Source organism: Nomascus leucogenys, chromosome 4 (assembly GCF_006542625.1).
Source record: "Nomascus leucogenys isolate Asia chromosome 4, Asia_NLE_v1, whole genome shotgun sequence".
NCBI lineage: Eukaryota > Metazoa > Chordata > Mammalia > Primates > Hylobatidae > Nomascus > Nomascus leucogenys.
Window position 1 is genome coordinate 56,983,936 of NC_044384.1, and position 17,721 is coordinate 57,001,656.

The 17,721-nt window shown below is 36.7% G+C and overlaps 2 pseudogenes; both read left to right on the top strand.

Annotated features, from left to right (window-relative positions):
* Nucleotides 1-16,358: 16,358 nt before the first annotated feature.
* Nucleotides 16,359-16,448, top strand: LOC115835002 (annotated as a pseudogene).
* A 502-nt stretch (nucleotides 16,449-16,950) lies between these two features.
* Nucleotides 16,951-17,463, top strand: LOC100604753 (annotated as a pseudogene).
* The last annotated feature ends 258 nt before the right edge of the window (nucleotides 17,464-17,721 follow it).

A 17,721-nucleotide genomic window follows, 5' to 3' on the forward strand; every position in this document is an offset into this window, starting at 1 on the left:
GTCTCCAGAACAGCTGGGACTACAGGCACGCATCACCACACTGGCTAATTTTTGTATTTTTAGTAGAGACGGGATTTCATCATATTGGCCAGGCTTGTCTCGAACACCTGACCTTGTGATCTGGCTGCCTCAGCCTCCCAAAGTGCTGGGATTACAGGAGTGAGCCACTGCACCCGGCCCCAACATTATATCTTAATGCCTTCCAAGATTGCTGATTTTATGTTTATCTTTCTGACAAAAACGTGCATATCCTAAGTTAAAGCTGACTTCTCTTACTGAAAGAAAATACTGAAATACTTCAGCAAATACCGAAGCTATTTGTTGAAATGTATTATATAGTCTATAAAAGGGATAAGAAGGATACTGACATTTGCTGAGCACCTGCTATGTTCTAGGAACTATGTGAAGTGTTTTACATGATATCTCATCTAATTCTTCCAACAGATCTGAAAGAATGGTATTAGTTTCCTTAACTTCCTTAACTAGATGGAGAAAAGCTAACTCAGAGAGTTAAATAATTTCCAAGGGGAACGTAATTTGTAGCAGAGTTATTCAGACCCATGTCAATTTGGCTCAAAAGCTCACATGCTTTTCAGTATACTGCCTTTTCTCTTGTAAAGTTAAGAAACAAATAAAAGTGATTTTTTTCAGAGTCCACTTGGACTGAACTAAAATGACCAAATTTAGAAGCATTTCCCAGGTAGGATTTTACCTGTGATAAGATAAGGTAATTAGTAGAATTAACATTTAGTACCAGGAATCAGAATTGAAATTTTGGGCCTTTGGTTCTCCAACTTTCTGTAATCACATTTCCTAGGAATTCCTCTAATTAAAAATGTTTAAAACATTCTTTGAGCACTTGTGTGCAAAGCTTAACCCTTCAATAACAGCTTCTGTCACCTCTGAGATGGGTTTTTAAGTCCTGCAATTTCTATCTTCATAACATAATTTTCCTGTCAGTTCTAACCAAATTTTAAGAATACTATATTAACTTAGGCAAATCCTAAATTATGAGCATATAAAAATGACTAAAATAATACAAAAATATATACATACTAAGAAAATAGACAGTTGAGGCAGCTTAAAGCCATATTGAGTCAGAAAATGAGAGCGGGATCCACAAGTTGGGCAAATATGAAAGAAAGTGAGGCCTTCATCAGTTTGAAACAAAATTATATGATGGCATTAAGCGATTAGGGTTTGAAGTGGTAGTCACCTTTGTTATCAATGGCAATGCCATATATATTCAGCCATTGTCCCAAAAATGTTTGGGGCAATAATGATATAGATTAAAATATAAAAACAAGTGATTTCTTAGTTCACCAAAGATTCATTAACACACTATACAACATAATTTTACCTTTTTAGACTAGATTTCATGTAGTATTCAGAAAAGTCAATGTAGGGTAGTGGAAAAATTACTGGTCTTGGTGGTAGTCAGGAAACCTGGATGTTCTGGCCCCAGATCTACCCTTAGATTATATAATAGTGACTTAGCTATATTTTGGGGCTTTTCATTTCTTAACTCAAAAATGAGGTGTTGGATTCATTGGTTATTCTTTAAATGTCCCTCAGGTAAAAACTGACATAATTCTAAGTGCTTTTAGTGGAAAACACGTGAAGATATTCAGGAGGGAAAGAAGTTGCCGTTATTAAGAAAGCTAGCATTGTTGACAAAAGGAGTTATGTGAAATTGTGTGGCTAGGAATAAAAAGAAATGCATCCTCGACTAAAAGAGTAAAAAAATTTTAAATGAGTGGAATACTTTTTGACTAGGCACTGAAGTATGTTGGTCTGTATAAAATACATACACACTCCTAATTTGATTGCCAAATTTATATATCCTCAGTTTTAACAAAAATATCACAATGTATCAATATTTTAAAGGACTCAATTTATGGAAAATACATGAAAGTAATATTTAATAGGACTTACATATATTTGAAAATGAAAATTCCATTAAATGAAAACTGTAAAATCCTCTCCCAAAATACAGAGTTAAGGTTGAAATTTTGCCCATGGATTTTATATAAAATGTATATCTAGTTCCTAAATAGCTTTCTTCAAAACCATAAACATAAAAAATGCTCAATAAATAAATTAGAATCCCAAGTTAAATTTATCTTTAAACAGTAAGCCCTATGTTTTAAACACGGTGTGGTTTAAATTTTTTAAATTACCATATATAATATATTCACCAGAAATACTAACAGTGTGCTCTACTGGTATGTATATATTACCTGAAAACTAGGTTTCATGTAGTAAATTCAGAAAAATTCAGCCAGTTGAAAGTTTTGATCCATATTACCAAAAACTTGTCAAAATACAATTTGTGCTGAATAAAATTAATATTGGTTTGCTCAATCAGCACATTGCTTTTGCAGATACAACATTACATAGCTTTTCAGCAGTTTACCTGGATTACCAGAAATTCTGTGCAGAACTGCCTAGAAATAGGACTATGAAGCATTCAAGGGTTTTCCCTGCAAAAAATGAAATCTCATCTGAACATTTATTCACACTTTTAAATGTATTCTTTGTCAACATCCTAAGAAAACTAATATTATAGCCTTTGAGGTAGAAAATAATATTATAGCCTTTGAGTTTGAACATAGTGACAAAGTAGGAACCCTAGGGACAATGAAAAGGATGCATCAGTCTTGCTCAGCTCAAAGCAAAGTCCCACTAAGATGACAGGAAAGCATTCAGTATAGTATGTTAAAAAAATTTTAAATTCCCAGATAAAATCACATGTCAGCTGTTATGTTAAATTAAATGCCCCAGAAGACATGTGCTTCAGTTCAATCTAATATCAGTAAATAAAGGGGTAGGATGATATGCCAACATAAATCTGAAGGGATTGGTAGCTTTCATTTTACATGATACAAACTACTAAAATAAATTAATTGGATTACGTAAAGAGAGAGATAAAAGGAAGATTTTTAATATAAATGAAAGGAAGATCCAAGTATTCTTTAACCTAAAAAGTTTTTCAGACCTAATAGGCATGACAAAACCTGTCTTCATTCCTTTCTATTCAGCTCAGCAAGTGCTTTTGAGCTCCAATAGTTAATCAGTTACCAGATTCCACAATCTTTGTTTTTCACACTCCTCAATTTTTGCTGTGAATTGTTCCTCTAATGAATGTACTTAGGATCACCAGCCGGCCAATGCTTTTTTTGGCCTTAAAAAGGCAATTATTATTTATCCACAATTAGATTTACCATATAAAATTGTTACCATATAGCAACAGCCTATAAAACATGATAGTTACATTATGAAAGAAGTAGATGGCTTAATATAAATCATTAATATGTGAAATTTATTTGGCAAAATTATTCAGTCCAGCTTTTAAAATGACTATAGCCATGCACAACTTACAAAAAAGCATAGTAAGAGAATATTATATACCAAATAACCTTTATGCAAACAAATCAATGAACATAACACAAGTGTTATAAAACAATATCTAGCTTTACAGAAAAAGTATAATGCAGGTATTACTATGTTAAAAATTGATTATCTTTTTAAACATCATTTCTTAATTTAACTTTCCAAAATGCATAGAAAACTGAGAAATTTTAAAAATATACTTACCCTTCAATTTATTTAGAAAACCTCTGCTCTTGGTGAAAAGGAGAAATTGTTTCACTGCTCACTTTCCCTGAAGCTATGAACTTAAACATTAAATCAGTGAACACCACCTCTCTGGACCACACTGGTTTGCTAGACGCTACTGCTATGTGGAAGAGTTCTGCTGCATCTAAGCTATATACTGTGTGCAATGGATAACCTAATATGCCTTTCATTTAACTGGCTGGGCAGGTTTCTACCGTCTGTGGAACATGGAATCAAACCAGAATATGTTGGCACAACAGGCCAGTAAAACCGGTTCTTCTGTAGATCCAGAACCTGTCCAACCAGTCTGTTTCAAAGGCTAGCCCAACGTGCTGCAGCGGCTCAGCTCTGCTAAGCTTGTACTGGGTGAGTTATCCCCACCTCCCGTCAACTCCCAACAAACTACTCAGAAAGTTGTAGCCTCCAGCAAAATAATTCAGAGTTCTAGTGGGAGGGGTAGATCTGTGTCAGGTATAGCAAGAGTCCATTGTTATAAGACTCTCGTGGTAGACATATATAAGCAAGTGGTCTATTATCTTCAGAGGTAGGTAATCCTTTTAAACATGTATTCTAGGGCGTTCTGCTGACTACAGCCTCTAGAAATAGATTACCTGTGATGAAGATGAATCCTATAATGCCTGACCTTTTCCACTAGTCTGCTTGGCTTTGCTTGATCTAGCTTAGCCTTGAGGAGAGAGATTGATATTCCTCACAGGGTAGTGGGCTTGAGAGCTAGAAGGAAGCATTTCTAGAAGGACAGAAACAAGGTGTAGGTTGACCAAACATTTGCCTGGGTGTGTTATCTTCCTTGTTCTCAAATGATCCTCATACCATTCCAGTCTAAAATTGGAAAAACTCCTGCTTCTACATACTAGGGACAACTTAAAGAGGTTTTGCTCTGAATATTCAACAGTTCAACACAAAATATTGATATCAACTATGTTTCAAGAACTGTGCCAGGTACAGGGTTCACAATGTAAGTAAAATTAGTAAAGATGAGAGCAACATCAAAGTTCTCGATTAAGCATGTCTAGTAAACTTTTGGAAAGAAGAAATGAGCAGCAAAACATTACATTTTGACAGAAATTGGTTCGTATTAAGAGAGATCATGTGAGATTTGTTCTTACTCTCTCATAATACTTGCACATTTAGAAGCAGTATTTCCTGTCTACTGACATAGTGTTTCTGAAACTTTTGTGCTTAAGAATCATCTGAAGTGTTGATTAAGAGCACAGATTCCTGGGCCTAACTGCCACAGATTCTGCTTCAACATTCAATAGGAATGTTGCCCAAGCACTTTTAGTGATTCTGATGCAATTATTGCAGGGACCATAGGCACATATTCCATGCTCAGTTTATTTTCTATTTTTATACCTAATTAAAAAGAATACATATGAACCAAAAGTTGCCATTTTTATTTTTGTATTTCTAGTGTTTAGAACACTGACTGACACTTAGAAGGTACTTAATAAATGCTTATCAGAGTTATGCACTTGCTAGATCTCAGGGGAATCACAACTAGTAATGACTATATGAATCAAACTCCATCAAATACTATAATTATAATAATTGAGATGGGAGCTCAGAAATGGGAGTGAGTATGACTATAAGTATGGGGAAGACTTCACATGGGAGATGGGTTTAGAGACTTTTCTTTTTAAACCATGGCCAAAGATTTCTATCTGCAGGATAACAAAAGGCTAAAGGAACAATAAAAATAGTGCCTTTGATTTGATAACAGTAACAAAAGTGTTAAGTATATGAGGACACCATGAACTCAAAACTTGGTAATAAGGTTATTTTCTACAGCAGGTTCAGCAGATTTTTCCTTAAAGGAGCAGAGACTAATAGAGTCAGCTAGATTGTCTCTGTCTCAACTATTAGGTTGTAACAGTGTAGCACAAAAACAGGCATAGACAATAGTCAGTTAAATGGGTGTGATATTGTGAAATATGTGTTTGGTCTTTGACCCTTTTTCCTGGTGTACAACTCCTAAAATCCTTACTCTCCAAAGTGATGTCTTTGGATGCTAATGAGTTGACTGATAGCTGGCAACCCCTAGGTAGCTTCAGGATGGGGGCTGGTCACCAGAAAGACCAAGGCAGGATTAGGGGCTTAGGATTTTCAGCCCTTCCCCACAACCTGTGGGTTAAATTGATCACTAATGGCCAATGGTTTAATCATGCCTATGTAATGAAGTCTCATGAAAACCCGAAGGACACGATAGCTTTCTGATAGCTGAACACGTGGAGCTTCCTGGAGGATGGTGCACTGGAGAGGGCATGGAAGTGCAACACCCCTTCTCACGTGCCTACCCCATGACTCTCTTCATCTGTACCTGTGGCAACATCCTTTACTGTAAACTGGTAAACACAAATGGTTCCCCTCGGTTCTGTGAGTTGCTCTAGCAAATTAATCAAATCCAAGGAGCAGGTCTTGGGATCCCCAATTTATAACCAATCAGTTAAAAGCACAGGTAAAAATAACCCAGGAGTTGTTGACATCAGAAGTAGGGGGCAGTCTTTTGGTACTGAGCCCCAACTTGTGGAATTTGATTTCTGGGTAGATAGTGTCAGAACTAAATTGGAGGATACCTACCTGGTATCTGCTGCAGAATTCATTGCTTGCTTGTTGGTAGGGGAAAATCTCCACACATTTGGCTGCAGAAGTCTTCTGTGTTAATTGTTTGTTGTTGAGTGAGAGAATAGAAAAAGTACTTTGAGTTTGAGTGTGCTTTTTTCCACACGATTGGTATGGATGTGTTCAAATAAAACTTTACAGAACAAGTGGCAGGCCAGATTTGGCTAGTAAGCCATAGTTTGCTGACCCCTAATCTAGAGTAAAACCTGTGAATTGTTAATTGAAAAATTAACAAGATTACATAATTGTCTAGGCAAATTGGCTTTCGAGTCATAAAGACTTGGGTTCCATCCCAGTTCTGTTCCACCCTAGCCTTGTCACCTGAATCAGACATCAGTTTTATTTATAAAATGGGAAGCAAAATAATAGTACCTATCTCCTGGAGTTATTACAAGATTCAAATAATAATTTATAAAAAGGTTTATCTGCAAATCTGATACACAGTAAGGGCTTGATAAAATGTCAGCTGAAAATAAAACTAGTTAAACATAGCAGTTGAACTTGTTTATTTCTGTTGTCCTTGAAATCCCAGTAAAATGACAGTAGAGAAACCAAAACTGCATGAACCCTTAAAGATCAAAAAGATTGAGAGAGATAGTGGATAAGAGACGTCTATGTATTTTTGCAAGGAGGAATGAGAATGAGTGGTGACTTAGCAGAATAGAGAGGAAGTCTAACTACTTGCCATGATAAAAGCATGTCTGTCTCTACTACAGAATGCTGGAAAAATTCAGGATTTGGAGGTACAAGGTACCCTTAAATAGCCTTGGGGAGTAGAGTGGGCTTGGAATGGAAGGATTGGTTGAAAATCTGTTTAAGCAACAGTTTGCTCCGTAGGTCCCATCTCAACAAATAAGCCTGGATTCTTCGACCTTGACAGACATAGATAGGACTTGTTGATTCACGGTAGAAGAGATTATCTCAGGTTTGTTCTAGATTTGGGAATACTAAGCAGAGCTGAGAGTGGATGCTAAAGCACCATACTGAAATAAAATGATTATATTATTTTTCCTATTGGTTCTATAACAAAATTTCCTCAAATATAGTGGTTTAAAAAAACACAAATTTATCATCTTATAATTCCAGGGGTCAGAAGTCCAAAATGAGTCTCAGTGGGTTAAAATTAACATGTCAGCAGAGTTGTCTTTCTTCATGGAGGCTCTAGAAAGAAATTTTGTTTTCTTGCCTTTTCCAGCTCCTTTCAGCCACCTGCATTACTTGGCTCATGGCTCCCTTACTTCTTCAAAGCCAGCAATGGATTTTTCACATCATATCATTTTGTCCCTGACTCTCCTGCCCTCCTCTTCTATATTTAAATCCAACTGAATAATCCAAGATAATCTCCCTTTGTTAAGGTCAATTTTTTAGCAAGCTTAATTCTACCTGCTATCTAAATTCTCGTTTGCCATGTAACATAACATGTTCATAGGTTCCTGGGATTAGGATATGTGGACATCTGTGAGAGGCCATTATTCTGCCTACCAGAGAGATTAAGTCAGAGTCTGTGTATTGGTTGGTGAGATACCTATGTCTGTTCATCTGCTTGGCTTCCAAATGCTAGTGACTAGGTTCATATTCTTCACTCACAAAGTAGGAAACTGGAGAACTTCTCTGAGAAACTCTCAAGACCCTGATCACCCTAATGCATTGGTTATAAACTAGGACTGATTTCCCCCCACAGGGGACATTTGGCAATCTTTGGAGAGATACTTGATTGTAATAACTAAAGATATGCGCAGAGGTGTGCTACTGGCATCTTGGGGATAGAGGCCAAGGATGCTGCTAACCATCTTGCAGTACACAGGGAAGCTCATCTTCCTGTTCCCCAAAATAATTATTCAGTTCAAAATGTCAATAGGGCCAAAGTTGAGAAATCCTACCCTAATGTTAAGTCTATCAGTTAACATCACCCAAACATAAATCAATGACTGATTAGAGAGCATGTAACATGAAAAAGAGAGAGGAAAATAAACCAACAGGTAAAATGAATGTAGAAAAAGCAGTCAATGCAGAGAATAGAATAGTATTTTAAATTGGCTATCTTAATATGTTCAAAGAAATAAGACAAGTTACTGATTGTGTAAAACAAGAACAGAAAGGCTATCCAAAAGTAGAACTTTTTGAGAACAAAAAACAGATATTGGAAAGTAAAGATATGATAGTAGAAAGGAAGTCAGTAACCCAGGTAGAATTTAGTGATTTCACAAAGATTGCCAGATTGGTTAAAAATGTGAGACCCAATTGTATGCTGCCTGCAATAAACATATTTTAGACATAAAAAACCAAATAGGTTAAAGGTAAAAGGACCAAAAAAGACATACCATGGCAACACTAATCAAAGGATAATTATGTTACTATGAGACAAAATAGGTTGTAGATCAGAGTATATTATTAAGGATAAAAAGGCTCACTTCAAAATGATAAAAGGGTGAATTCATCAAGGGTACCTAATATAATTGTACACATTCATGTGTCTAATGATACAAATGGAAAACACAAATTAAAATCTGATAGAACTGAAAGTAATACAGGAAAAATTTGTAACTAGATCCCGTAATTATATCTGGAGATTCCAATACTCCTCTTTCAATAATTGATAGGGTAAGTAGACAGAAAATTAGTAAAAATGTAGAAGGCTTAACACTATCAACCTACTAGAAGTAATTGACATTTGTAGATCACTTTAAAACAACAAAACACACATTCTTTTCAAGTGCACATGGAACATTGACCAAGTTAGGCTATATTCTAGGTCATAAAACAAGTCTCAAATTTAAACAGATTCAAGTAATACAAAGTATGTTTTCTGATGACAATGGCATTAAGTTAGAAATCCATAACAGAATGATGTGTGGGGAATTCCCCAAATATTTGTAAACTAAACAACACACTCGTAAATAACTCATAGGTCAGTGATGAAATCAAACAGGAAAGTATTTTGAGCTAGATGGTAATGAAAATTCAACATATTAAAATTGTGGGATGTTGCTACAGCAGTACTTAGAAGGAAATTTATAACACTAAATGTGTTTTAAATAAGATATAGACATTAAATGTCTATGTTGGAAAAAGAAAGATCTCAAATCAATGACCTCAACTTCCACCTTAAGAAACCAGAAAAAGAAGAGAAAGAAAATAATAAAAATTAGAGTAGAAATCAATGAACTGAAGACAGAGATAGAAAAAATCAGTACAGCCAAAAGCTGCTTCTTTGACTGAATCAGTACAACTGATTTAAACTTCTAGCCACACTGATTAGGGGAAAAAAAAAAGAGGATAGGATTAGGGGTAGGGGGAGAAAACACACATTTTGAATATTCGGAATGAAAGAAGTGATATCAATACAGATGCAACAGATTAAAAGTGTAAGAAGGAAATATTATGAATTTTATGCCAGTATAGTCAACTTAGATGAAATAGACACAATTACTTGAGAAACACAAACTATCAAAGCTAATCCAGAAGAAATAGCCTTTTATTTATTAAATAAATTTAATTTGTAGTTAAAGACCTAATCATAAAGAATTCCAAGCCAAGAGTTTCACTGGTAAGTGGTTTCACTGGAATTCTTACAAACATTCCTGGAAGAAATAACACCAATTTAATGCAAACTTTTCCAGAAAATCAAAGAGGAGGAAATAACTGCCAATTCATTTTATAAGGCCAGCATTACTCTGATACCAAAATTAAACAAAGACATTGCAAGAAAAGAATTTTATAGATTAATATTTCTTATGAAATAGTTATAAAATTCTAAAAATTTTAGCAAATTGAAGCCAATGATTATTTCAATAGGTGCAAAAAAATTTTGGACAATATTAACAGACTTTCCTGATAAAAGGTATTTGTAAGCTAGGAATGGAATTCACTCATTATGACAAGTGGCATCTATGAAAAACCTACAGCTGACATCATAGTTAATGGGGATAGTGAAAGACTGAGACAAATAAGGCAAGAAAAAATAAAAGGCCGTGTAGACTGGAAAGGAAGAAGTAAAACTGTCTTTGCAGGTAACGTGAGTATCTGTGTAGAAAATTCTGTAGCATCTACAAAAAATATTCTAAAACTAATAATTGAATTTAGCAAGCTTGTAGTAAACAAGATCAATATACAAAAACAATAATAAATAATAGCAGTGAATAATCTAAAATTAAAATCTGAAAAACAATACTATTTATAATAGTATATTGAGTAGTACCAAAAATTATGAAATATTTTGGTATAAATTTTACAAAAGATGTGTGAGAACTGTAACTAAACACTGTAAAATATTGCTGATGGACATTAAAGACTACTCAAATAGAGAGAGATACAGGGTTCATGGATTGGAGGACTCTTCTTAAGATGTAATTTCTTGGCTGGGAATACTAGCTCATGCTTACAATTCCAGCACTCTGGGAGGCTGAGGTGGGAGGATTGCTTGAGCCCAGGGGGTCAAGGCTGCAGTGAGTTGTGTTCATGCCACCGCACTCCAGCCTGGGCAACAGAGGGAGACCCTGTGAAAAAAAAAGATGTAATTTCTTCCTAAATTGATCTATAAATTTTATGCAATCCTAGTAAACATCCTAGCATTTTTGTATAAATTGACAGGTTGATTCTAAAATTTACGTTGAAATGCCAAGTCAGAACAACTTTGAATAAATTAGAGAATAATAGTGAATAGTGAATAGTGAATAGTGAATAATTAGTGGTGTGCTGATGTTTAACAACTAGCTCTCTGGAAATACTTTTGTGGTGTAAATACACCATGGCTGATTTCAAGCTACTAATGTGACATCACTGAACACAGGGTACGGAAGAGATGTAGAAGATCAGTTCTTGTGAATGGGTGCAAGCCAGTTTCAGCACACCACTTATTACACTACATGATTTTAAGATTTATCATAAAGCCACAGTAATCAAAATGGTATGGTACTGGCATAGACAATAAAAATTGAGTAAGAATGTATAGAGAGTTCAGAAATAGAGCCACACATATATGACCAATTCATTTTTGACAAAGGTGAAAAGATAATTCAGGAGAAAGGAAAGAGTTTTTTCAACAATAGTGCTGAATTGGATGTTTACATAAAAAAGAACTATCCATGCATTATACAACTGTTAACTTACATCATGGTTCTAAATATAAAATATAAAACTTCAGAATTTTTAGGATAAAAACTTTGTAATCTTGAGTTACACAAATATTTACTATATGTGACACCAAATGAATGATTCAAGAGAACAAAATTCATAGATTTGACTTTGTCAAAGTTAAGAACTTCTGATCTTCAAAAGTCATAGTTAAGAAATGAAAGGATAAGCCATAGACTGGGAGAAAATATTTGCAAATGACATATCAGATAAAGGGCTTATATCAAGAATACATAAAGAAGCTGGCAGTGGTGGTCTGTGCCTGTGGTCCCAGCTATTTGGGAGGCTGAAGAGGAGGATTGCTTGAGCCCAGAAGGTCAAGGCTGCAGGAAGCTGTATTGCACCACTGTACTCCAGCCTGGGCAACAGAGTGAGATACTGTCTTAAAAAAAAACAAAAAAAACGTTTGTATTCTGATTTATATAAGCAATTTTTCTAATGAAAAAAAAAAATCAGCCTGGCTTGGTGGCTCAGGCCTGTAATTCCAGCACTTTGGGAGGCCGTGGTGGGCAGATTACCTGAGATCAGGAGTTCAAGACCAGACTGATCAACATGGTGAAACCCTGCCTCTACTAACAATACAAAATTAGCCAGGTGTGGTGATGCATGCCTGTAATCCCAGCTACTAGGGAGGCTGGGGCAGGAGAATTGCTTGAACCCCGGAGTAGAGGTTGCAGTGAGCCAAGATTGCGCCACTGCACTCCAGCCTGGGCAGCAAGAGCGAAACTCCGTCTTAAAAAAACACACACACACACACACACACACACACACACACACACACACACACACAAAAATCAAACCTGGATAAAACCATTAATGAAATGCAGAAGAAATATCTAAAGAACTTTGGAGCTGGAGGTCTGTATTATAGTTCTATTCTGTCACTTTGGGTATCGTTATTGTGATTTTCAGTTTGCTTAAAATGAGGGAGTTGAAATGTTTGGCTTATAAGGTCATATATAGCTGAAAAATTCTGTGTAAAATATGGAGAGCTCTCAAGAAACTTTTATGTGGAAGATAGTGTTCTGCATTCACATTTGTAAGTGTTTTAAATAATTTTTATAGGATCAGAATAACTGATGGACCCTTACATATCTCAGTATTGTAATTAAATAATTTTGGGGGTGAGGTAACAGAATCCTATTCTCAAGGAAAATTGTAAGCAAATGTAACATAACAACTATAACTTTTATGGTTTTAGATAAACTCAATTTTTACAAAATAATTATATTTTGAAGTAGAATTTCTGATCACAATAATTTTATTCCATATTTTTGAAATATCTAAAATATTCTACCAATTATTTTGAGTTTTACTTTTGCTATTTAAAATGACAAAGAAAAGCCCAGTTGGGTATCTTTCGGTATATAATTACATCATTTCTGAGATTTGAGAGGATTTATTTTTGTTAATACTAGTTTACTATACCTCCAAGAGTAAAAAACTATTTGAGATAATTCTGATAAGCATTATTAGCTTAAGAAATTACATGATACAATATATCAGTCTAGCAAAGTCATACTTGTATTCCGTGAATATATACAAATACAAATAAATTAAAATTAAAATTTAAAAATAGATTAATAAAATAAAATTTAAAAAGAAATTGCGTAATAGTGGTCAAAAAATGTCTGAAACCAAAGTCGAAGTCATTATCTCAGTTAAGAAAAGGGTCATCTACACATGATTAAAGTAAGTTAATATTAGCTTGTAATGCCAGCACTTTGGAAAGCTGAGGCTGGAGGATCGCTTGAGGCCAGGAGTTTGAGAGCAGACCGGACAACATAGAGAGATGTGTCTCTACTAAAAATAAACAAATTTTTTTAAAAAGTGAGTTAACATTAAATTAGAACAATTATTTAGGCCCTGTTAACATGACCTTGGAGATGTGACAGCCATGCAAATATAAGTGGTTGTCCCCAGGTACAGTATATATCCTTAATACCATCTAAATGGGATATGAATCAGAACATGATAAAAATAATTATACATAAAAAATTGAAATACTATAAAGCTATAGCTAAGTCGTGGCTCTAGGTTAACTACCAACTCCTTCAACAGCAACAGCATATTTTAAAACCCTTTGTCCTGGTTCTAATCAGAGTTCTTGACTTTTTGGCCTTCTGTAGTGTCACTGGCCAGTCTTCTTCTGTGTCTCAAGTTGGTTCATTCTGAATGGGTCACTTTTTTTTTTGTTGTTTTTTTTTTTTTTTTTTGAGACAGAGTCTCACTCTGTTGCCCAGGCTGGAGTGCAGTGGCACGATCTTGGCTCACTGCAACCTCCGCCCTCCAAGTTCAAGTAATTCTCCTGCCTCAGCCTCCTGAGTAGCTGGGATTACAGGTGCCTGCCACTGCGCCTGGCTAACTTTCTGTATTTTTAGTAGAGATGGGGTTTCACAATCTTGGTCAGGCTGGTCTTGAACTCCTGACCTCGTGATCCACCTGCCTTGGCCTCCCAAAGTGCTGGGATTACAGGCGTGAGCCACCGCGCCTGGCCCTGAATGGGTCACTTTCTTTAAGCTGATATATAAAATCTAGGAAGTTCTCAGTCTGTTTTGGAAGTTGATAAATTACAGATATTTAGGGAGGCTTCTTCATAATAATAACTAGCATTTTCAGAAGTTTGCCACTTTGACATACTTTTTTTTGAGACAGAGCCTCACTCTGTCACCCAGGCTGGAGTGCAATGGCACAATCTTGGCTCACTGCAACCTCCACCTCCCAGGTTCAAGTGATTCTCGTGTCTTGGCCTCCTGAGCAGCTGGGACTACAGGCGTGTACCACCACACCTGGCTAACTTTTACATTTTTAGTAAAGATGGGGTTTCACCATATTGGCCAGGCTGTTCTCGAACTCCTCATGTGATCTGCCTGCCTCAGCCTCTCAAAGTGCTGGGATTACAGGTGTGAGCCACTGTGCTCAGCTGAAGTACTTTTTTATATAGTGATGTGGTTTGGCTGTGTCCCCACCCAAATCTCATCTTGAATCGTAACTCCCATAATTCCCATGTGTCGTGGGAAGAACCCGGTGGGAGGTGACTGAATTATGGGTGCGGGTCTTTCGTGCACTGTTCTCGTGATAGTGAATGAGTCTCATGAGATCTGATGGTTTTAAAAAACGGGAGTTTCCCTGCACAAGCTCTCTCTTTGCCTGCTGCCATCCATGTAAGATGTGACTTGCTCCTCCTGGCTTTTCACCTTCCACCATGATTGTGAGGCCTTCCCAACTTCGTGGAACTGTAAGTCCAATAAACCTTCTTGGGTATGTCTTTATCAGCAGCATGAAAACGGACTAATACATATAGTAACTCATTTAATTCTCACAAAGCATTGAGGTAAGTATTATTTAGAGATGAGGAAATAGTTACAGAGAGATTGGCAGCCTAGTTCTAGAAATCATGTGTTTTAACCATTACATTATACTGCCTTAGAGATGAACTAGATTTTGTCCTTACATTGATATTATATTATTTTAGCTACTTTTGTAACAAGTGTAAACTTGTTATTGTTGAAGTAATTACCTTTTAAGTTCCCTCCAATAATGTACCTTCTCTTCTCTGCCACTCAGTGGGAAGAAAGGGTCTTATAGTCAACTCCCCTTAAAAAAAAGTCTCCCCCCAACTGCTCAGAAGTCATTTATTCTGTATTAGTATTTTCCAAATGTATTTGACCTCAAAACACTCTTTTTTATAGCATACTTAATTAGCCCCTACCTAATATTGAGTGAAGTATTCTATGTGACACTAGTTTGGAAAAATGAGGCAGTACTTTTATTCACTGTATTGTTGTGGTATAAATGTCCCCCCTGGAATAGCAGCCCAGATTAAAACTTCTAATAACTGTCTGGTTTTGCTATTTATTTATGATGTCCTTTCATGTGTATATTATATAAATCTAGTTAAAATTATTTTAATCACAAATGAAACTAACATGAGCTACTTTAGCCAACAACAAAAAAGGGAGATTTATTTTGAGGCTATAAAGTTATCCCAAGAGGAATATAGGGATGTGGGTATTTCAAAAGCAGGGAGACAGTCTGGCCAAATGAGGAATTAGAACCAGAAAACAGCCTCATAACTCTCATTCTCTCTCTCTAGGGTCACTTGGTCTTTCATTTCTGCATCTATCTGCAAGTCTACTTCATCTTTCTTTGCAGTTCCAAGTGTCAGCTAAAATATCCTAGTGCTTTCAGATTTAGATAATATTGGCATGAACCATATTTCATACCCTGTGGGGCTCATGTGGCTTCTGTGAGATTTCTACAAATTTCTGAATGAGAAGGCAGTGAGATAAGGGGGTGGAGGAATGCCAGGTTGATGTTCTCATGGTCACCTCTGGCTATGGGTTTCTGTTTCCATATGCAATAGATTTTGTTGAAGGTTTGGGGGTTATATCATAGGAATATAATCAGGATTGCCTGTTGGGGATACTTTCAGACACTCCTGAGAAAATTCTTTTGGCCCTTTGTCCAAAAAGTCCCTACACTTCAAATTTTCTTACTGACTTATTTCTCCTTCTTTCCCCTTCTTTCCTGGAGACAGAAAAAACAGTTTTTTTCTGGTGCCATCCAGAGTAGTTTTACCATCTGCTTTGTTTCTGTGGCTTCTGACACCTATTCCCTCAGGGTCTTACATTCTATCCCAAGCATCTCAAACAAGGATGTGTCCCTTTATGGTTGTGTTAGTTTGCTAGGGCTAACTAGCAAATTTATTTTGTCACAGTTCTGGAGGTTAAAAGTCTGAGATTAGGTTATCAGCAGGGTTGTCTTCTTCTGAGGGCCGTGAAGGAAGGATCTGTTCCAGGCTTCTTCTTGGTTTGTAGATGGAAATGATCTCCCTGCCCCTTCACATTGTCTTCCCCCTGTATGTGTGTGTGTCCACATTTCCACATCTTAGTAAGGACACTGGTCATCTTGGATTAGGGCCCATCCTAATGACTTCACTTTAATTACCTCTTTAAAGAACCTAGGTTCTTTTGTGTTTCATAAAGTAATGATTGTGTTTTCACATTATTGTGTGAGGTGTGCCTCCCTCAGTCTGCACATTACCTGACATGAAAAAGTTTAAAGAATGACCCTATCTCTAAATTCAGTTACATTCTAAGGGGTAGGACTTCTACATAAGAATTTTTGGGGCAGGGACGTACTTCAGCCTATAGTGCTGGTAGTTTTTGTTAAGATAATACATATTTGCCCATGTTACTTTTGCTTCACAGTGTTTATGGTAGGGGGGGACATTCTCCCTGAAGCAAATTAGTTTAAGCAAGCAGCCTTAGCTGATTAGAATTGGGTCTCAATTCCACATCTCCAGGAGGAAGAATCCGATTAACAGTGGTTAGATTATGTATCCACTTCAGAACACTCACTTTTGGCCAGGGATCAGGTTTTCTCACACAGTAAGGCTGATGGGATCCATCCTTGTTGACTAGAAACAGTTTTCAGTGAAATGAGACAATTAGGAGCTGGCTAGTCCACTTAAGCATTTCATCTACCATTAAAAAAAAAAGTAGGCAGTTGTAGTCATGTTCTCTGAGTTCCTGTCTCCCTGCCAGTGCTGCCTGGATGGCCTGCCAAAACTGCAACACAGCTGCCACCAGCATTGCTGCCCATAAAGGAGCGGAGTGCAGCAGTGGGTACGGCAGGATACAGCAAGAGCTGAAGACCCTTGTGATCTCTGGCAACAAAGGAATTTCTGCCTTACCTGCATCAGACAACCTTTTGAAATCAGTAGGACCATCCCTGAAGCAGCTGGCACGGAAGACCTGAGATATAAGGTTTCCCTGGAGTTCCCCAGTGGCTACCCATACAACATGCCCTTGGTTAAGTTCCTCATGCCCTGGTACTATCTCAATGTGGACGCCCAGTGTTAACACCTGTCTGGACATCCTGAAGGACAAGTGGTCTGCCCTGTATGATGTCAAGAACACCCTGCACTCCATCCACAGCCTGCTAGTAGAACTCAACATCAATAGCCTTTTGAACACACATGCTGCTGAGCTCTAGAAAAACTCCATAGCTTTTAAGAAATACCTGCAAGAAATCTACTCAAAGCAGGTCTCCAGGAAGGAGCCCTAACTCGGGCTGCCCAACCTCTCCTTGTGTTGTCTCTTCATTTTTCCCTTAGATGGTCTGTCCTTTGCTTGATTTCTGTATAGGACTCTGTATCTTGAGCTGTGGTGTTATTTTTGTTTTGTTTCTGTTTTTTATTTTTTTTTATTTTTGAGACAGGGTCTTGCTCTAACAGGCTGGAGTACAATGGCATGATCACGGCTCACTGTAGCCTTGATCTCCTAGGCTCAATCAATCCTGCCACCTCAGCCTCCTGAGCAGCTG